The 22,967-nt window shown below is 35.2% G+C and overlaps 1 long non-coding RNA gene across 2 annotated transcripts in view; it reads left to right on the top strand.

Moving 5' to 3' along the window:
• Positions 1-22,548, top strand: part of LOC311432395 — a 47,495-nt gene extending 24,947 nt beyond the window's left edge. Inside the window, exons 2-3 of one of the 2 annotated variants that reach the window (XR_014690037.1) lie at positions 7,134-7,212; positions 21,506-22,548. This is a non-coding gene — a long non-coding RNA (uncharacterized lncRNA). The remainder of the gene's footprint in view (positions 1-7,133; positions 7,213-21,505) is intronic. The other variant, XR_014690038.1, reaches the window with a different exon arrangement.
• The last annotated feature ends 419 nt before the right edge of the window (positions 22,549-22,967 follow it).

Raw genomic sequence — 22,967 nt, 5'->3', positions numbered from 1 at the left:
TTGATGCTCGAGTCTCATCCTACACACAAACATACAGTAGCCTGCAGTGGGAATACTGTTGCAATGTGGTTTATTATTATTATTATTATTATTATTATTTTTGTTATTATTATCCCCACCACCACCACCACCACTTTTTAAATTGAACTAGATGTCCACCGAAAGCAGAAGCAGCAAATCACAGAGAAAATATTTCATCCATATGGTCAGGTTATACCTCCTTTTCTCTCTCTCTCTTTCTCTAATTCATTTTATTAATCCTATTTCCCTGCATGTGTGCATTTGTATACATTTATACCCATTTTTATGTAAATTTTATAACTCAGATTTATTGCTAATATAGACGTTTTGTTAACAGAGTTTGATGTGGAAGTTTTTTTTTTTGTTTGTTTTGTTTTTTGTATTTATGCAAGAGGCATTTTTAAAAGAAAAGTGTTTTTTAACAGTCAGATAATCAAGCAATAAGGGTCATGTTGACAAGGAATATACCATAGTCCACAGCTATATAAGTGATACGAGTGAAAGCTTTGTTTAAAAGAGGAGGCTATATTTAACAAAGGCAAGTAATAGCTGTCTGATATTTATGTTTATCTTTCCCATGGGTGACATTGCGGTTGCATGCAGGATAGTTGGTGCTTGGCAGAGAAGAAAATGCCACAACAACCCAAGGACATAAAGAGAAAATTTCAAGTAAATTTTATAAACTCAATGAGTAACTGGAGATTCTGTCAGGTGAGGAGAACAAAACCAGCCTAAGTTGCCTGCAGAAAAAGTAAGCGTGGTAAAAAGCAAAGCAGAGCCTTGAAATAAACAGCAGAGAGCAAGAAGTCGGTAGGTGGCAGCATTGCCAAAGCCTCGCAGCTTGGCCGAGTGAGTTCCCACTGGAAGTTTTACATATGGAAAGTTCTTTGACCTTTCATAAATTCCTTGTCGCCCTCGTTGAGTGGCACTAGGTGCAAATAGTCCGCCCCAGCTTCAGTGTTTGTCTCTGACTGGGTCTGGTAATTAGAGATTTCCAGCTCTCCGAGCTGCTTGACTCATTTGTTCCACTCACAGTTTTTTGCTACGTGACACAACCTAAATTCTCCAGCTTGTATTTGCATTGGCCAGTTCTCAGCCTCACACAGAGAAGAACCAGGCTGCAGCCCATTGTGAGGCTGCAAGGATGGGTTTGTGCGAGGGAGCACGGGTGGAGGGGAAGAGGCTCAGGCTTGCTTATGGCCTGCAATCACCAGAGTCAGTGCTCAGGTACTGTTAAAGTCAGTGATTCTGTGGAGAATTTCAAAGCCAGGCTTTTGGAGGGCTCCGTAAAACAAGCTGAGTGTTTTGGTTATGCTGATAAACACTGATAAACATGAGCAAAAATTCAGGCGTTTGTTACCAGTGACTTTATGCCCATATTGTTGCAATGAGTGAAAGGTCCTGAACTAGGCGTTATTACCAGCTTATTAGTTCTGATAGGAAATATAGCAGCTTTGAAAAAGATTTTTTTTTTCTTTTTTTTTTTTTTTTCTCATTCTCTTCCGTGTTGTGCCCCCATTTCCCCCAAATACACAATCCAAAGAACAGTACTCCTTTTCAAGTTTTATCAGACTCAGGAGTCAAAGATCAAGTTCAAGATGATGAACACTCCCCTCCTGCTGCCAGTTCACAGCAAAGTTAGTTTATCTTCAACTAGAAACCAATTAGACTTTCACCCCTGACATGCTAGTGAAGTGATAGTGCTGCTTTTCTTTTTTCTTTCTTTTTTTTTTTTTTTTTTTTTTTTTTTTTTTTTTTTTTTTTAATCTAGCTGCTACTGTAGACATGGAATTATGCGGTCTTGATTAAACATTTTCTATCTGTCTCACCAAGCCAATCATGTGGACACATGCATTTTCAGACACATTTCTCACAGTAAATTAGTAACAGTTGCTTATATGGTTAATAGTTCAGAAAATGAAGTTCTCCTTTCAGAGGTGTATTGCACTGCCATAATGTGTGCCCCAAATTGACACCATGTAGTTGTGTATGCAGGTTCTACTTAAAGTGATGGTAGACTGAAGCACCAGGATTCATTAAATTGAGCAGAGTTTCTCATTAAATGTGTAGATTGACAGTCAGAATTGACTGTCATTTTTTTTTCAGCTGTTCTTTCATACCATCAATGCTTTATTTAGAGTGAAACTTTACCACCCGGTGGCTGAGAGGTAGCTGGTTTGTGGCAAAAAAAAAACAAGTAGAAAAATATTTTGCATTATTATTTTTCCAGAAAAGGGAAAAGACAACTGGAAGCTTCTAAAATATAAGTTCTTGATCTTTTCATTCCCCCCCCCCTTTTTTTTTTTACTCTGTGTTTAATTCATACCCTGAACAATGTATGTTACTTGGTTTGCAATGTGCAGTGTATACATGTACATTTGTTTTCTAAAGGGAACCCAGTTAGTCCTCATCTATTTTCTAATATAAACTCCTCTGCAGAGGTGTTAGCAAGTATATTTCATTTTAACTGTGCCCTATAAATCCTTCATGGAAAATTCCAATTAATATGGCTATGCAGCAAGCTGGGCCAAAAAATTAACTGATCTGTTCTTGCTCAGCAAAGTGACTTGATGAATACAGGAACGGAACAGACTCAGTACAAAAATACTGTTTCTGTTCAAGGAACTGGAATCGCCAGGTGCCACTGTTTTGCATCTTAACATAAAAATCTATAAGACTGCACCTTCTGGTATTAACAGATAACACCAGAATGCTCTACCCCATGGCAATTTGCTGAGATTCAAGATATCAATGCCCTGAGACTCTCAAAAGATTTTTTTTTTTTTCCATAAACATGGGACCTCAATCACTGAAGAGCATAACTTGAGGAAGACTTTCTTGCCGTGAATCAGCCTTTGGGGGGAATTCTGACTTTAGGAGGAAAAATTATTCATGGGGGACATTCATGAGATGAACAACTCAGAAGGGACATCCTTCGGAAATAGAGGGAAGTCTTTAGAGAGCACAGTCCCTTTGTTAAGGACATATGAACTCTGTCAAATGCTAAGTGAACACATAACCTTGTGTGGAAAAGTCTTCAGGAGAGGGGGAATCGAGGATACACTCCCTCTCCTTCCCATATATATGTATGCATGTATGTTATAACCTGATGACCTCCTGGCTAAGTCCAAGAGACATACCTACAATGTTTGGCTTTTGCTACCTTTCCCTGCTTCTGACTCAGGGCATATTTTGCAGAATCACAGAATGGTTGAGGTTGGGAGTGATCTCTGGATGGTTGGACCAGTTGGTCCAACCCCGTGCTCAAGCAGGTCCACCTAGAGATGCTTGACCATGACCAGGTCCAAATGACTTGAATATTTCTAAGAAGGGAGACTCTTTAATACCTCTCTGGGCAAACTGTGGCCATGCTTTTTCATCCTCACAGGCAGAATTTCTGTGTTCCAGTTTGTGCCCATTGCCTCTTGTCCTGTCACTGTGCACTGAAAAGAGTGTGTCTCTGTCTTCTTCACGCCCTCCCTTCAGGTATTTATATGCTTCTCCAGGCTGAATAGTCCCAGCTCTCTCAGCCTTTCCTCAAAAGGGAGATGCTTCAGGCCCTTAATCATCTTAGTGGCTCTTTGCTGGACCCTGTCCAGTGGCTCCATTTTTCTTGTACAGAGGAGCCCAGAACTGGACACACCACTTCAATTGCCGCTTCATTAGAAGGATCATCTTCTTTGACCTGCTGGCAGCAGTCCTCAGTCAGCATCACCAAACAATCTGCTTGCCAAACTGACTCAGGTGGGCACTGAGTAGCGTAACTGAGCTACTGTTCTTTTTTCAGGTGAAGCATTAGGAGCTGTTGTTTCTTCTACTCTTGTGCAGCTAATGGCTCTGATCAATATTTCTCACCAAGCAGTACAAAAGCAGCAAATGTAGCTTTCTTATGAGGGAGGTGCTCAGAGCTCATGCAGGTGGAAGAAGTAGGAATCCTGGAGAGATGGGTATAGCAGACATGGGGACAGGAGAGTGAGAACTGCTTCCAAGTGCCATTTCCATCCAACATACCTGTGGGTAGGACTCTTGGTTTGCTTTCTAACAGGATATCATAGTTTTCAAGCTTCTTACGTAATGCTTGTCTTTTGTTTTCTAAATATTATGACAAAGTATGGCATTGCTACACTGGACAAAATGTCCTCAGCCTATGTTCCCCCTAGCTAAAGTGGTATGTGCTGAAGTGAATAAAGTGCCTACACCATGTTTTGGTGAAAAAATGAGTTGAAATTATGGTCATATCTGTTTTCCTGACCATTGTTCATAAAGCTTTGTTGTTATTTGTTTGTTTGTTTGTTTTGTTGTTGTTGTTTTGATTTTGTAAACAGAATGTTTGCAAAGCAGTCTTTCAACTTCATAAGAAAAGGAAAAATAAAAGACTTTTTAAAAAAACCTTTCACATAAAAAAGCCAAGGGAATAACTCAGGAATACAAAGAGCCAATTTCCATAAGAAAATGGCTTTATTCTAAAAGAAATTTTGCTCTGTATCTCCATTCAGAACTGTCAGATTTCATAAGCACTCATAAGTTAGGGTTAACTGTGTTCTAAAAAAGTCAAACAAATGTTTAAAACTGTTCCATTCATATTGGTTGTGCTTTTTCCTGCCAAGATTTACATCTGCACAAAACTTAATAGAAATGCCACTTACATGTTTGTAACTTTAAGTCAACAAAAATAATAACATACTAAAATATTATGCTCTATGAACATAATATGAGGAACTGAGAAAACATTTATAGAACATCTTCTAAAAACACAGATGCTGGGGACTCGTTGTTTTGTATATATGTTGCTATTAGGAAAAAAGGTACTGAAAAGATGACTCAGCACTAAAACACTTTGAAATGAAGTAACACCTTTCAGGAGCAGATTGTAGCATGATGATTTAGATGCGTAGGTTTATTGTATATTGACCAGGGCTGTTTTAGTTGTCTTGGCTGAGCTTTCACAACAAGTGACTGAGCTAGATCAAAAAGTGGCTCAGCCTGTTCAGGCTCACACCTTTCATGTCCCATAGATGTGCAGTATAACCACCAAGTCTCTGTGAGGCTGTGCGTGAAGGACCGATTCTCCATTTTGTTGTTGAAGCCAGACCACAGAGTAGTCATGAATGCAAAATCCTTGGGTTTGGAGAAAGTGGAAAGAAGAGGGTGTATGACTTCATATCAGGGGTCAGAGAGCTGTATTGGCAGAAGGGAATTGCTGGGAACCTTCTGGTGGGTACCCAGAAGTCATCTGCCTTCTGCCCAGGACTGCGACTGTCTTGTTTCTCACCATTTATTACAGCCTACTTCAAGTTCTTCCTTGTTCAGTTTCTGGTATTTGTGAATTCCTTTCAAAATATTTAATGTTTTGCTATATACGCAGGATATAGGATATGCAAGTGACTCCTTTAGTTTGGTGTGGTTCAATTTTGATTTACTTTGCTGTAGGTTTTTGAAAAAATAAATTTAAAATTGCTGTGGAGCTCTGTTTCTCTCCCCATTGGAAAATAAATTAAAAAGTAAATATGTACTGGAAACTTGGAAAGCTCTGATATTTTTAAGAAGGAAACATAATTTCTTAGTTCATTTCAGATATAGCATATGGAAACAAATCCGAGGAGTATGAATAACTGAATTATCACATTTCTATATTGAGTGAAAATTTCAGAAATATCTTTCTAAAGTGCTTTCAAATATGTTGATTGCAATTTGTTATAGCTTTTTAGGGTCCTAATTAATTAGAGCTAGTTACAGAGCAAGTATGTCTGGAAATGACATCTGAAAGATAGATTTACAAATACATTACCACACACAGTTTTGTTCATCTATGTAAATGTTTTTGTATCTTCCAGCAGTTAGCCTACACTGGTTACTGTTTTGGAAATCAGCATGTGCCATTAGCATATTACAGAAGATAAGGTACTCCAGGCATTTTTAACAATAAGAAACACTATTTTATGGACTCTTAGTATATAACTGTGCAAAACCTGCTAATTTGTTATTTAGTTTTGGAGATTCTGTTCTGAGTCAGGTTGCTGAAAAACAAACTATTTTTTAAAATATATAATTATTATTTTACTATTAAGTTATCCTGCCTCCTTTGTAAAAGCTGGTTCACTGCATGCTTTGAATTTATGTGTCTTTAGATTAGTGAAAGAATGATACTGGAGATTCATTGTAAGAAGTGAACAGTTATTCAACAATTTATTTAATGTTTTACTATCAGTTCTCTGGGCAATTTTGCTTTAAGGCAGAGAATGCAGTAATGAGAGGTACTTGGAAAAGTTGATGGGTAAAAAGGTGATGGTCAGTGGAGCTGGCCAGGGTCACAATATAAATTCTCTCTACCAGAAGTGCAAATGCTATGGCCAAAGGGTCATTACACCTACAGAAATTCTGGCAAAAACTATGTTCACCTCTACAACACAGAAACATGTAGAACTCGGAGGTCTTAGAAACCATTGCCCTTCTGTCTATATCTGAATGTGTGGCACTGTTTTTTTCTGGTCTGTCTCAGTGGCCAGTACTTCACTAAATCAATGCCTGTCCTCCCACACTGGAGCTAGTGTTATCTATGAAGGAACTGATTTCATGTCTTGTAGGCAAAGCCTCCTGCAGAGAAGGAGACTGTATTGTGCCACATGGTGGTTTATTTCAGAACTAAGTAAGAATACCTTGTCTTCAAAACTAGCATAGCTGGTTTATTTTATTCTGAAGACTTACATCTTCAGGCATAGAGGCCTAGTGAAATGTGTTTGGTGATTTGTGCTATTATCATGCTTTCCTTAAGGGTTGTTTGGCTAGGAAACATGCACAAAGAAACCAATTTACAGCCTGTCAATATTGCCATATTTGTAAAGCATCCTGGAAGCCTGACTTGCTTTCTAGGCTTTAGCACATCAGCAGCTTGCCTCAGGATCTGGCTCCTTAAAGATTACGGGGGTGACTACAGCTTTTAAGTAAATGATCTCACACTTACATTTCTGGATGCAAGCTCCAGTTTTGTGATAAATCAAAGTAGTTCATGCTCTGCTTCCTGGAGGTCACAGTAAAGCTAAAGTAGATTTGCTTCATTTATGGTTACTGGGATACATATTTTCTGAATCTCTGTATTTTCCTCTTCCCCCCAGTGTACCAGCACAATCAGTGGGTGCATTACTCACAGACAGCACTTGCATGCACGTATGCCAAGAGGGATCCCAGCTTGCAGTAAGTCACATTTTTATAAATACTGTACTCTTTTAAGTTGCCTCTTTTTATATTTGAGAATATGAAATCAATTCTTCTGTCATTTCCATGAACACATAGAGATTCTCTTGAGCTTTGGAAGGAAAACAGGAGAGAAAGGAAGTGCATGGCAGGAGTGGTATTTCATTCCCTGTTTTCCTTTCATGACTCCTCTGTCCTATCCATTGCCCAGAGAAAAGAAAGTCTAACCACATGCTTCAGAACAGAAAAACACTGTTTGAGAGGGCAGTATTATGCCTCAGTTTGCATTTTAATTAGAACTGGGGCAAAAAGACTCAGAAAAAAATCCAAATCTTTCCTTTAATGGGGCAAGAATATGTTTCCTCAACAGATACAGGCTATGTGTGAAGTGCATAAATACCTATTTCTTATTACCAAAGAATTTATACAAGGTACCTGAATGATTCTCTCTGAGGCATTTTTTTTTTTTTCTTTCAAGGTTGAAATACTGTATGGCTTCTCTGAGGGAAAATTAATCTACAGTTTTCTATAGAGTACCATGGGATAAAGTAAACAGTACTTTAATATCTCTTCTAAAGGACATACTATAAAAGTAAAAGTGACACATTTTTTACTTGTTTTGAGTGCACAATTTTTCACACCACAAGTAACTATGTAATTTATTGGAAATTACACATTTACTTTATTCATTAGTACTTGTAAAAATAATTTAATTACTTCTAGCCTATTCTAGTTTTATGGAAAATGAAGAATGACTTGATTCAAACATTAATAACTAAATTAAATAATTCTTTATGAGGCATTTACTTCTAGACTGCCAGGACTTTCAGCTGCAAATAAGCCCCTTAGACCAGGGTAGAGATTAGTTCAGTGAAAGCACACAGCTTCCCATTCTCACTTTATAACATTCATCTCATTAGATCATGCAAGATCTGTAACTCCCAGTAACAGACAGAGATCAAGAAGTAAAGGAAGAACACAGACTTATGGAAAGAGATAGAGGAGAGAGCTTTCCTTTATCTGTAAGAAATATATCAGGCAAAAGATAGGAAACAGTAATGTAAAAGAACATGCTTGTCAATCAAAGAGAAACATAGTCTGCTAGTTTGGCAACAGTTCACTCTGTTGCAATTCTTTTACCTCTTCAATAATTATGGATGTGCTGTAACACAAAGGCTACTGGGAAGTACAGCAGCTTACTACCTTTAGTACAAGTAATGACTATGACCACACAGTTATCACAGTCAGGGTGCAAAAAAAATCAGACAACAGTAGGGAAAGAGCAGGTGAGAGAGCAGTTCTGCAGGCAGTGTAAATTATGTGAGCCAGAGGAAATTTCACCCTGTGACACTCTAGATCTGACTGAAGCAAGGCAGTAGCCATTTTCTCCGACACCTTTTAGAAGCTCCAGAAGAAGAGAAAATTGCAAAGCAGGTCTTTAGAGGCAAACAAGAAAAGGAAGAAGAAGTAGGAAATATATGCTGGTTACAGTAACTTAGTTCCTAGAAAAAAAATATGCACCAAATAGTCAAAGAATTGATAACAGAGAAGAACAAACACCCAACAAGAAATGGTGAGAAACAAATACCAAAACAAATACATGATAAGTGAAAAGACTTGCAGAAAGCAGAGAAGAAATTGACAGTGTCCTTTGGGACTTGAGAGGATATTTAAGGAATTTGTATATATGCTTAGGCTTGAAGTGTGTTGTTGGCATGATTAGAATTAATATATATATATATTATGACAAATTGAAAAGATAAAGATAATCAGAACACTGTGCTTAGATAAGAATAAAGAGTTGCACAAAAACAAGCTGCCTAGTCAGGAGAAGTGTATGTAAGAGGACCTCATCCTGAGTCAATAATGTCAACGGTGTTGCAAAAAGACAGCTACCACTGTGGGCTGTCAAGAATATATCCTGAAAGACCTGTGACCTAATGCTTCTACCTTTTTCAATGTTGGAATGGTCCCGGCTGGAATACCACATTCGATTTGTTAACACTATGCTTTTAGAAAGAGGTAGATCAAATTAGTAGAGGAATGGGAAGATCAGAAATACAGAAAATATGACCTATAAGTAAGGGTTGGTTGAAGCTGTGTTTGGCTTAGAGAAAGAGAAGCACGATAGCTTTGGTTTTGTATATGAAGGGAATTAACTTTTTTTCCTTTTCACCAAAAGACATATACATTATTCTTTAAAACAAACAAATAAATACTTCTCTTAAAGTAACAAGTGCATTGTTCTGCCATGGAGGTTGTGGGATCTTCATCATGTGAGTTTTAAAATGACTTCTAACAAGTGTCTGTCAGGAATGATGAAAGCAGAGGTGGCCCTGGGCAGGTGGAAGAATAAGATGACTATGTAAACGACCTCCTTTCCCTTTTCCTATTACTTTATGGAACAGATGGCCAAGTAAATCTGTGGCTAACAAATCAGCAGATTTTCCTTTATCATGGGAATAAATCATGACTACTGAAATTAGAATACTAGTCATAGACAGAGAAGAAAAAAAAACCCTTGCAGACTAATTATATTGTGTGCATGCGTGTGTGTGTGGGGGGGGGTTTTAAGTTTATACCACACTAGTGCAAAGAATAAGATAATCACTCTGAATCTCACCCTTACTGTCGTATGCCAATACTGCACTGTGATGTTTAAGTCTAACATATTAATATGTTATCTATTTTTTATTACCAGTTTTCATCTCTTTGCTGTTTCAAAATAAGAGCTGCTTTTCAAAGCCACCAAAAAAAAAAAAAAAAAAAAAAAAAAAAAGAGAGAGAGAAAAAGAAAGAGAAAAACAGAGATGACTATTACTGGTAGTCAAGCCTGATATACAGCAGTCTGAAAAACACAAAAACAGTAATGTTTCAGTGTTCCTCCCTGCATAGTGTCAATTGTTACACTAACATTCACACTTCTACGGTGTGATGCATTGACCCCAAAATCTTCAAACATTTGGGATTCAACATTTCTACAGCAAGATGTATTTTCTTGGGCTGACACATTTTTCATTTCTGTAACTGGAGGTGTCCCATGGTCCAGACCACGGCCAGATAGTATGGGTAACAGGAAAACCTAACATGGTGATCATTATTATTATTTTTATTATTATTATTATTATCTAGATGCAACAAATGCCATCCACAGTAAATGAACATACTTTGCCTTTCTCATGTTGTGGCCAGGCATGCAAGTGAGCAAATCAATCAGTTTGCACATGTCCTTTCTTACAGATTTTCCAAGGGCATTACATAATGACTGTGTCTGTAACATTTTAATGACATCATAAAATTTCTTGTTCAGCACAAAGAAACTTTTTTTAAGATGGGCTCATCAAAGGAAGTGGAATGTTAAGTAAAAATAATTAGGCTTGCTATTTGCTATAAATATTGCTTTGACAGTATTATTCTGTCAAAAAATATTTAATAATATTTATATTAATAAAATATTTAATAATATTCAATAATATTTAATAAAATATTTGGTTGCCAAATATTTTATTAAATGATAACTATCATAGAATTTCCAAATATCATCAAGCTTTCATCATTGTTAATATTGTGGTAATCCAAAAAGATCTTGTCCTAGTGTTAGTAGTTAATGCTGTAAGTTTTTATAAATTAGAACTGTATAGTTACCCTAAGCCCCCACAGTTTCTTGTCTCAGGCATTAACATTTCACTGATAATACTCGTTTCATAAATCTTGGCATTGGTGCTAAATTATTCATATGGTGTTATATGAAAACACATGACAATTTTTTAAAAACGTATTCGTCAAGCATCTTGCAATCAGCTAAGATGCCACTCTGCTGGTTATTTTTCTGAATCTTGCCATCTGAATACTCTGAATAAATTTTATTTTATTCAATAAGTTTCTCTCTTGTTTCCAGGCATTTCTTTTATGATTTCTACAGATTCACTTATATTGTATTACCCTTCTATTTTATTTTATTTTATTTTATTTTATTTTATTTTATTTTATTTTATTTTATTTTATTTTATTTTATTTTATTTTATTTTATTTTATTCTTGTCTTGATTTCCCTTTCTATCTGCCATGTGCTCTATTTTACTATTCTTGCAATCTATCATTTTAGCTTTGAAAAACATATTCCCTATTATCTGATCTTCCCTGGATATACTTAACTTTGTGACATTCTTCTTCTCTGAGTGACCTTTGTAATATAAACTTTCATTGCTGCCTCCTGAAAGTGTATTCTGACAGTAAGGGCAGGCACACCTTTAATTCTTAAATACAGAAACTGCACTTTTTGATGTCCCTATATTCTTCTTCAATGCTTACATTTCATCAATATGACAATTACATAGCATTACTAAGTTGCATTATATATTTTTGTTTTCCTTTTTTTTTTTTTTTTTTTTTTTTTTCCTGAATTGTCATACATTATTCCTTTGCTGTGTATCCAGAATGTGATGAAATACACAGTGGGTTTTCAGCTGGGAGAATAATTCAAGGTGAATGAAGGAAACAAAAGTCAAATTCAATAGTAAGAGGTATTATTGTTAATATGCATTTAAATGTCAAATATCTTTTGGTTGTTTCCAGCACAGATCTCTTCAGAGTGTATTCTCAGAATTATTCTCAAAAATCATGAAAATGACATGGTTTGGTTTCATTTTGTAAAACACTCAGTGCATCGTGAATATGGAGAGGAATAACTAAGAGAACCCAAACAATATTAACTTTTTCCTCACCACTATTTCAGAATCGTAGTGAAACTTCAGAGAACTTGACCAGAATGCTAGGAGTGATCACAAGATCACAAGCCAATGTTACTCCTTATCCTAATAAACCTCTCTAAGACTGCATAAAGTAGGAGCTTGTTTTATTTTCTGCTTATACTTGTGGGTAAGGCTTTCTGGATGATCTTAACTCTGATTTCTACTCCTGAATGTGCTTATTTTATTTTATTTTATTTTATTTTTTTTGAAGATGGAATCCAATAATCCAATTTTGGAATTTATATTCTTTTGGAATGTTTGCAATTGTAAAACACAACCTTTTTATTTTAAGAAATATTTGTTTGGAGGACATTCTTTCAACTTTTATTTATTTATTTATTTTTACATTGGAATGTCATTAAAGTGAATACTTAGTAATTTAGGCTTGGGAGTCTTCAATAACCCTTGAAATTAAGAGGAATCTCTATACTGAACTAAAAATCAAGATAGTCTAAAGATATTTCTAAGTGAATTTATTATCCTGAGCTGAGCCTTATGTGAAAATCTTGACGAATATTTCAGTAGTTTTCCTTAAAAATTAGTGAATTTATTACTTACAAGAACCTAAAACTAAATCTATATACAGATTAGGTTTCAGGAACTGCTTTCAGTACTCAGTTTATCATGTGATCAAGGTCTTGGATGTTAAAAAGTACTCAGAACTGCATCAATGAGAATTAAGCTAGAGTATTACTCTAGATTGACATAAAAACTATCAAGATATTCAAAATATCAAGTCAGATTTGAAATACTGGCAATGAGTATGTGTATTTTTTCCCTGTCCTCATTTAATGGAGTTGCAGTTTTCTCATGGTCTTTAGCTGGCCCAAAGGTAATTTGTTATTCCTAGAAATTCTTTCAACAGTTCTAAATGAAGAGCTGAAGCTCTGTAAAGATTTATTCTCTTTGTTTTAGTCATACTGTTATTTATTTGTGACATTATTATCAAGTTTAAATTTGTTGTACCTTTTTTTTTTTTTTTTTCAAATGTCATTCAATTCAACAGTACTATTTACCTTCAGTATCCACTGAATGTCATAGAAAAGGACACTTTCTCATAAAAGTGTGGTATTGATGATGAGTTTCAATAACCTAATCCCTAAAAAAACACTTTAAAAGTCCTTAGTAAAAGATAGTGAAATTTTCAAGAAATGAAATAAACAAGTGAAAAGCCAATTTTAACTAAAATAATAAAAAAAAAAAAACAAGCAAACAAACACCAAAACATTCACTTCCATGATTTTTTTTTGAGTCAAAAACTTCCAAAAATACTTTTTTTTTTTTTTTAGTCAAAAATATAATTCTGTTATATAGAAATGATATTAATTGAAATTTAAATGCATGCATTTTATTTTTCTTGAGTATCCATCTTTGCAATCTAGATATTAAAAAGAAAGCAAAAAACTCGAGTAATGAATAGGTAAAAAATCTCATTCCCCCTCACTGAAATTTATGCTTCCTTAAACTGGGGCTGGCTGTCTGGTTTATGAAAATAGAAGAACCTTGAAAATCTCAACCTAAATTTTTCAGGTCAAACATTATGACTCACCTTTGTTTGTTAGAAACTCTTTTTAATAACCTCTTAATGTGCCTGAGATAAATTGAAATGCAAATTCTCACACATAATTCTTACAACTGAATTACCACTAAAAAAAAATGCCAAATTAAAAACAAACAAACAAACAAACAAACAAAAAGTATGCCAAATTAAACAACAACAACAACAACAACAAAAATCTTATATCCCAAACTGTTTCTAGTTTCTGAATCTAAACAAATTCTTAATGGAAAAGAACAATTCCTTTGATTTCAGGAAAAAATTAAGAAAAATGTTATAACTGTATAGCAAAGGAAAATACTTTGGGTAACCATATTGGCTCATTCTGGATTTAAAATTTACAAAAGTATTAAAAAATGTCTTATAATCCATTTCATAACCTAACCATTTTGAATGTCTATGGCAAAACATGACTTTACAGCTTCTCTAGAAGCTCACAGATCCTGTTCTTGGTATCCAAGGAAAGTGGGGAAAAACAAGAATGAGCACTCTGACAGCAGAATAATTTTATAACCTCATTTTATCACCTCAGATGATAAGAGCATAAAATTATTTTATTAGGTCAGGCTAAAAGGCCACGTAATCAGTACTGCATCTTCACCAGTGACTAGTACAGGGCATTTAAGTTCTCTTTTTAAACTTTGACCTTCTGTTTATAGATTACATATCAAGCTTCATGTTTGTTCTTGCTTTGAAACAAAGCAAAACAAAACAAAACAGTTTTTTTTTTTTTTTTTTTTTTTTTTTTTTTAATGGTTTAAGGAAGTTAGTCCTAAAACTCTTTTGATATGTCTAACTGTGATATGTCTAACTGTGTATATATTTCAGATTTTTCATTGTCTCCTTTACCTTTTCTACTCAGCAATATGGTTTCCTCTGGAGCTATGAGAAACACTTTTTTTTGATGGCAGGCATGATTCCTATTTGTCATGAAAGTGTAATACATTCCCTTTAAAAACTTTCTGTACCACTTGTAGCAATTTTATACTTTTTGCTATTTCTTTTAATTTTATCTAGCTGCCTTGATTTTGGAAAGCTGAAATTTTAGTGCTGGTCTTAACAGCAGCTAGACAGAAAGCCTGAGGTAAATGTGCCTCAGACACTGTGACATTCTGCTAAGTTAATATTATCACTTTTCAGAAAACATTTCTACAGGAATCCCCACTTTTAGCAATAACCATAAAACTTGGAAACACTGGCTTGCAGGACACATATATTCTTTTTGAGTGATACACTAATAAGAAGACAACCTCATTTCACATGTTTCAATTTGTTTGTTCTCAGAATAAGGCATAAGTAGCCAGTAAAAATGTTAAAAAAAAAAATAAAAATAGAATCTTTACTTATTTGCTGAAATTCTTTACTTATTTTACTTTAGATTAATTTTAATTTAGATTATTTTACTTAGACCCCAGAATACTGACAAAAGAATTCTATCATGGACATTGATAACAGACTCCTTGGAATGGAAAGAAGTGGTTGGGTCCTGGCTCTTATCCTTTGCTCCAAAAGGTTCTCCATAATCCATATAAAAAAGATATGTGAAACTCATCCAGAATTCCCTGAGGAACTGTGCCCATCTCGGTTACAATGCAAGCTGAAAAACGGAGATTCCACTACAATAGAAATTGCTTTAGGCAACCACATATTAATATGGGATGTAACAAAATCTTGCAAGACAGACGAAGAAGTGTGAGGCCTTCCCTTCAGGCCTTCCAGTATACAGTAGACAGCATTTTCAGTTGAAGTCTTGAAATTGTCCTGCTTCTCTGTGCAGCCCTTGAGAAAACTACAGCTTTGCGTCAAAGTACAAGAAACAACATGAATCTACCCAATTTTGACTTTGAATTACGAGTTCAGAGTTTCCATGAGTTCAACTTTCAGATTACTTTCTTTTGCTTGAAACATTAATGCAGAGAAAAAATATAATAAAAACTAGCAAGTTAATGATGATCAATATAAAACATGTCTAAGAACCCTTATTTATTGACAGCTTCATTTCAGAAAGTTTAAAGGGAAACTGCAGGGCTGGAGCTGCTAGGGCTCCTGGTATATTTCCTTTCAACTTCTCAGTCAGTACAATTTTGTTCTGCTTCACTGCATTGACGACTAGCTGTTGTGGAAAATTTAATAGCGATGTCTTATGCAAATAGTGTGCTCTACAAGTAAAACAAATAAAAACGAGGAAATGTACACATTGTACCTTTGAAAGGTTGCAAGCAGTGGCACAGAAGACTTGGGTTACAATAACATCTGAAATGAGCCTGGGAGTGGGAACGTAGCAAGGCTTGTTTCAAAGGGGAACCAGTTCACTAAACACTAGAGTGATTTAATGCACCATCAATTATTTCCTGCTTGTCACTTAAACAGGCTCCACATATGCATGGCAGGTCCATGAGTGCAAAGAGGAGGTAGAAAGCATGATTTATTGGCTGGGGCAAACACCTGCGAATTAAGCAGCTCAGAAATTAGCCACAAGTAGCATATTAGTGCAGCTAATCAGGCACGGTTCAGTATTTCAGTTTCTTGATTTGCCCATAAATAAGGCTGTATGTGGCTGCCCTGGGGCGTTCTGGTGATTAACAGCCCTGACCTACAGTAAAGAGTGCAATCTAAACAATTTAGTGGGGTCTGCAGGTGTACACTGTAGGCTTGTTGCTTATAGGGCTGGTACATCCAGTATGTAGAAAGCTCCTGGTATCTGGATGTCTTGTTTGTACATTTTATCACACATTTAATGATCAATTTGCTTTTCATTCATTTACCAGAGCCTGGTAATATTAACAAGTTTTAAACTACGAGGCACTGATGCACAACTGTGAAACCCAGTTGTCTTCTTTGTCTTGCTTGGATGCCAGAAAAATGGGAACATCATTCTTTGCAGTGCACTTTCATATCTCACACCACACTTGATCACTTTCATCACAGTGGAAATGACAAGTTGCTATTTGATCTGTGGTTGGCTAAGCCTACCTGTTTATAGCTAATGTAAAAAAGTTGTGCAGAGGAGCCTATACACAGCAAGCAGCAATCTGCTGTTCTGATTTTGCCAAACACTGAAGCAAAGACAGAAATTTTTGATCACTGTGTTCTGACACCTTAAGCGTGGTGTCAGAAGGGGAGGTTTGAAGCTCCATTGAAACACTACATGTGAGCTCATGTAAACCTCAGTAGTAGTAGCCATATTGACTTTAATGCTGTTAGAAAAATGACACCTGTGCAAAAGGAAAGGAGGAAAGACATCCCCCAGACAAGATTCTGGGAAAGGCATACTGGTCACCCAGAGTACTTGCTGTAGCCTTCTAATTCTTCACCTCCAAAAGAATGTATGAAGACATGGACAAGGATGAAAATGAATGACTGGTGGGAAAGATGTGAGGTAGCATTGCCTGTAAGGGGACAGCAGCCATGTCAGATCACCAGCTTTTGCTTTCATGACCCTTGTCAGATTTAGCATAGGCAGATGAGAGGTTGTTTCTGCTGTTTGGCTACCCCCATATGATTATGATTGCTTCAAAGTCATTCAATTTCCCTGGTATGCTGAGTGAGGGTGATTGGCATCCATACCACTCACAGCCAGCTCCTCCAACAGTGGTCTGACTGATCTGCATTGGAACATCTGGGGAATTTCTTGTGTGATATCTGTTTCAAAGGCCTTTGAATCTACACCGGTAGGACTCTCTGGTGTACTCATGGCACACTTGCTGCATGTGTCTGTTTTCTTTAATGATCTTACTAACTCTAACCTGAATGGAAGCCACTTGGAGATTTTTAACTTGGGGTTGCACTGTTTATAAACCTCAGTGTGAAACAACCTGATGAGAGCATGAAACACCCTTAAGAGAGCATGTTACCATCTTCTCATACCACCTGGGTACATTCAGAAGCACTAGTTTCTAGCTCCACATCTGGGACAGCAAGAAGCACTTGTTGAGGCACTTTCTTCTTCTAGAGTGTTCTTTGCTGGGATTAGGATACTTAGAAAATTTGTTTCAGGGTCTTTAAGAATGAGTATTTATATTGGAACCAAGATGATCACAGGGATGGCTTTCATCACTCCATATTTAATAGTTTTAATAGCACAATACTGAGGGTATTTACTATGTGTAGAGAGGGTTGTAAGAATATGATTTTGGATATAAGACTGGCAGACTGGTCTGTGCAAAGGAGCAAGCTGTCTAGCCCCTGTACCTGCCTACTTAAATTTTCCACCAGGCCTGGGTTCTGCCTAAAGACCTCTTTGTTCCATCCCAGGATATCTGGCAGGTCTGAAGTGTGGCATGTCAAAAAAGGGAAAAAAAAAAAAAAGCTCTAAATGAAACAGTATAATTAAACAAACAGCATAGGCACATAGGCACATCCTTTTTTTTTTTTTTTTTTTTTTTTTTTTTTTTTTTTTTCCCTTGCTTAGATGAAGCAGAAATAAAGTGGGACAAAATGTTTTTGCTGGTTGACATGAAAGACTGCTTTTCTTGGAATAATTTTGCATATATGCTTTTTTATGCTTTTTCCTAGTACATTCTATTTAATGTTGTCATTGTCATACTGATATATTTTAAACTCCTCATGTATTTAAATAGAAGTAGAGAATTAAAAACATAAAAGAAGATAGAAATAATAGATAGAATTAAAAACATAAAAGAAGATAGAAATAATAGATGCTTTTGAGATGTTCACTATATTGCTATACCCTACAATGAGATATGGAAAAGTTACAAGGTGTGTGTGATAGGAAACACTCAACAGTGTTGGTAAGTATTGTAAACAGAATAAAAAATGATCAAAATATAATGCATAATTTAGAAAAGGTTGCAGTGCGGGACGCTATCAGATCCATAAAGATTGTTCATATGCATTAAAGGATTTTATGCTATCTCTTTGGAAAAGTTAAAGTAACATTTGAAGTTGTATCTATGATTTTGAAAAGTGTATAGTATCATCAGATCACCAAAGTGCCAGAGCTCTTGTTATAAAACAGCCTTTGTCTTTTGGTACAGGGGATGTTAAATTTCAAGTATAGCAAACTCAAAAGAGCTACATAAAACCAAGCACAGGTTAAAAAAAGCAGATTTATTGTGAGAACTCTGAAATGATATCTAGATGATCCTCTGAGCAGCCCTTGAGATGTCAAAGATGATAATACAGTAACAACATTTGGGAAGTATTTCTGGTTTTACACTTAGCCTTTTGGCAGGAATTTATTAAGACAGAATAAGCCTGTGACTTTTCAATTCCAAGTACAATTTGTTTCTCTAATATATCTGCAGGAGTAATGTGTGATGGAATTTTTCCTTTGCTGGGCCCAGTAGTTGTGGGTGATGATGTGCTATAATAGGTTCTCACAGGCCATATCTCAACAAGATAAAACACAACACATGTACATCTGTGGCCCAGTGTCAATGCCTTAAACGTACATCAGAAATGCATTAAATCTTCTGATTGCTATTTTGTTTGTACAGCTTGTTGGTTCAGAGTTTCCTCTGTAATGTACCCTGCTGATTACCTTGAATTATTGGTATATCCTTGGTAGAACAAGCACACCTAGTTCAGAAACACAGCATTACAGATGTGGCTTGAATCTTTTCCTTTATTAGTAGAAAAAGAAAAAGAAAATGTTCTCAAAGTTATTTCCATTATGCTTCCTGAAAGCACATATCTCAAAATCAACTGTGTCCATCATTGCTTTTGATCAAAAGTAAAGGCACAAGATATCTCATCAGAAATTTATCCACATAGCTGTTTGTGTGTGTGTATCTGTGCCTGTGCCTATATATAATGACAGAACAGTGTAGAAAATAAAGTATTATGGACAGCTGTGCAAATGGCATATCAGAAGAGGCATTTTTAGTTTTGGATACTTTTTTTTTCTTATCTAGTTTAAAGCTGCATGTCTCCTGTCAGCTTCATTACTCATATGCATGATTTTTCAAAGAAAATGACTTTTTTAGAAGCAAACAGAAGCTAAACATTAACGGAATTCTTATTGCTATCAATCAAATGCTTGATTGATAAAAATGAAGCATATATATATGTTATATATACTATACTATACTATACTATACTATACTATACTATACTATACTATACTATTATTTGACACCAGCCACTTCCAGACTCTAGGGTTTCCACATACTATATCTGAGCTAAGACAGTCTGCTGAAAGTGTAGTAAGACTACAGAGAAACCTGAATACACTCGTAGGGTTTCAGTTTGTGTCTAACCATCTTGGAATGTGTACAGAGCAAAACAGTGTCTACTTTTTCTTTCTTCCATTTGGTCATCAACATTAAGTGAGAGCTGTATCTGTGTACTCGTGTGTACACTGTGGTGCTGATAACCATGCCATGTACTGCACATCTGTCTGTGGACCATCCAGATTGGAGAGCTGAAATGACTCCTTTCTCATACACATCCCTGGGTTTCCTTTCAAAGGGGACCACAGGAAAGTTGCTCAGAAGTGTCTGCCTGGGAACAGGGACTGCAGGATTAATATGCGAGTCAGACCACTGAGCTACAGAGGATTTGATAAAAGATTTTTGGTAAATTCCATGTAGTCTATATGTAAGAAATATGCAAATGTTGTTAAAGTAAATCCCAGATTAGGGGAATAGAAAGTGATACTCTTCCATCCTCTGCTCAAAACAAATTTTTATTAATTTTGTAAGTAGATGTAAATCAATGAATACTTAACACACATGTGGCACTTCTCCACTGGAGTTCACAGCTTCACATAGGGAGATGAAAAAGTTGTAGTTCTCAGGCAAGTGGTGAGTAAGTAGTTGCTAGTCTACCACTCTCTTCCAGATGAACAGCTCTTTTTCACAAGACTGTGAAGTGGTCAGATTATGATGGCATTTCTGCAACACAGATTTTGTTCATATTGTTTTGTAGAGAATTACTGTTCTTTGGACAGATGCAGGTATTACTGTTGTTTCTATATTAATCATCTGCCTATGAAACTTCAGTTACTCAGTTGGGAAGCTGAGTCATTATCATGCAAGATAAATGTTGTATAGACAAGTCAAAATGTGATCCTTAGTTACTCCCAATACAAATTAGGCTGCATAAACTTTTCACTGCATACAGATGAGTAATCAAATTAATCCTATAAATGAAAACATGCAATGAAAAATATGTTTGTTCTGTATTTTATTAGTTAATAATGACTGTTTTTATAGGTGAAGATTACAGAAATGACATTTTGATCGTAACAAGTATCTGTTAACTATAATTAGAAACAGTTCCTATTTCTGAAGGAATTTAAACATTTTATTGTTCTACTATGTCCAGTGGTTGACAAAGATGATTTTTAAAGTGACATCAGTAGAAGCAGGAGGCTATGGATATAGCTAAATAAAAGAATACTTGTAAGAATTCTTTTAAGTATATAATTATAATATATATAAAATATGAATATATAATATATATAAATCTATATATTATTTTATATTTATATATAATATAGAAAGTATATTTATGTATAATATGTATATACATATTATATATTGATATATATTTCTATATATAAAGTATACATATTAAATATATCTATATATAAATATAGATATATACATGTATTATATATATGAAGTATAATTATAATTAAAAGAATGTGTATTTTAATAGTAATAATACAAAATGAATTTATATATGCCCATTTGGACAAATACAGCTGATATGACTTAAAATCGAAATAGATGCTTATATCTCTGTAGTAAATGGATTCTGAAATGAGTGAAAATAAAAAATGTCAACATACTGCAGATGCTTGGATACAACCGTCTCTTAGCAAATGAACAGGGTTTAGGGAAAAGCATGTGTATGAGTCTCATGTTATGTCAGAGTGACTTCCCTTGCAGGAATCCCTGCAAACTCCACTTTGAATGTAAATCATGGTTTGCTATATTGTAATTTTGTATTAAGACTTGATTTGATATGAAACAATTTAAAGTTTGTTTGTTTGTTTGTTTGTTTGTTTGTTTAAGTGAAGTATAGAAAGTGAAAGCAGTGTATTTCTGAATTTGCAACAAATCTATGCCATAGGCCAATTTATTTCTACGTGGTGAAGTGAACCCGCCTGTAAATCTATATCCTGTAATGGCATATATATTTACTTGTTTTGTAGTGGCAAACATCACTAGTGAAATACTGAAGGTAATATATTGGAGATAAATAACAGTGTTTAGATGTGACCAAAAGGTATTATAGATAAATGAACATTACTAGATAAAAACTGCTGAGGAAAAGTATAGTACCACTGCTGTATTATGAAACAGGTACATTGGTTTAAAAAAGAGACTATTTGCATAGATGACTGAATATGAGTGAAAAATGAAAACTATGGAGATTATAACAGAAGTAACTGTCTTGTTTAAGAATCTAGGCTACTAGAAAATTTGACAAACTCTTCTGGTCTTTAACTCTGTAATCTGTTCACTGTGCATCTAATGGTTCATTACACTTTCCCATTTGTGTTAATGCCATTTTACCCATTCTGCTTCCAAAATATACTTCGTACTCTTAAAAAGACTGTTTTAAATTGCTTCTCACTACTGTCCATTTTTAAAATTAATTCAGACTATCCAATTTGACTTTAGTTTATATATGTGTTTGTGCATTTAGTAAGTTCAAACATCTACATATGCACGCCTGTTGATCTAGATAATTAGCGTAGAGAAGAGAAGAGAAGAGAAGAGAAGAGAAGAGAAGAGAAGAGAAGAGAAGAGAAGAGAAGAGAAGAGAAGAGAAGAGAAGAGAAGAGAAGAGAAGAGAAGAGAAGAGAAGAGAAGAGAAGAGAAGAGAAGAGAAGAGCAGCAGCTAGTCTAGAGGTGACTGTATTGCAACAGTTATGGTTCGTATTTAAAAGTATGCTGTGATTATTTATTTGACATGCTAAATTGGATTGATGCCACAGTGCATTTTGTTATTAAAACTTTAATTTGTTTTTGGCTTCAAAAGTAGACTCTCAGTCTTTTTCATGCAAACATATTATGTGATTTCAATAGAATAAATTCACTTTCACAATCCATTCAACACCTGATTAGTTCATATTACTGAGGCAACAGAGATATGATTAACTTATTCTTGTCTTACAGTTCATAAACTGTGCTGCAGATAACAATGTGAGCCAGTGCTGGTACTTTATTCAATAGGTTGTCTTTAGGAACTTCAGCAGACTTGTTTTTCATTAAATATGGTGGTAATCTAATTTATTTGGAGAAATTAGTGTACTTCTTGAAACTGTCATCATACATCAAATAAAATGGAGTTTGACAGCAGTATTTTTTAGCATTCCTAGCAGAAATGAAAAACAGTTACGGGAAGCTTTTTGTGCTGGCATCATTTGTAGATAATGTTGAAGCTCTTCTATATATTTTGATGTGTCTGAGGTATATGATTCAGTGCACTGTTTTGGGCAGTCTTCACCACTACATCATTACTGTGAAA

The sequence above is a fragment of the Aythya ferina genome (genome assembly GCF_964211825.1).
Source record: "Aythya ferina genome assembly, chromosome: 2".
Taxonomy (NCBI): Eukaryota; Metazoa; Chordata; class Aves; order Anseriformes; family Anatidae; genus Aythya; species Aythya ferina.
Note: the sequence above shows the minus strand (reverse complement) of the source record. Positions and strands in the feature narration are given on the sequence as shown.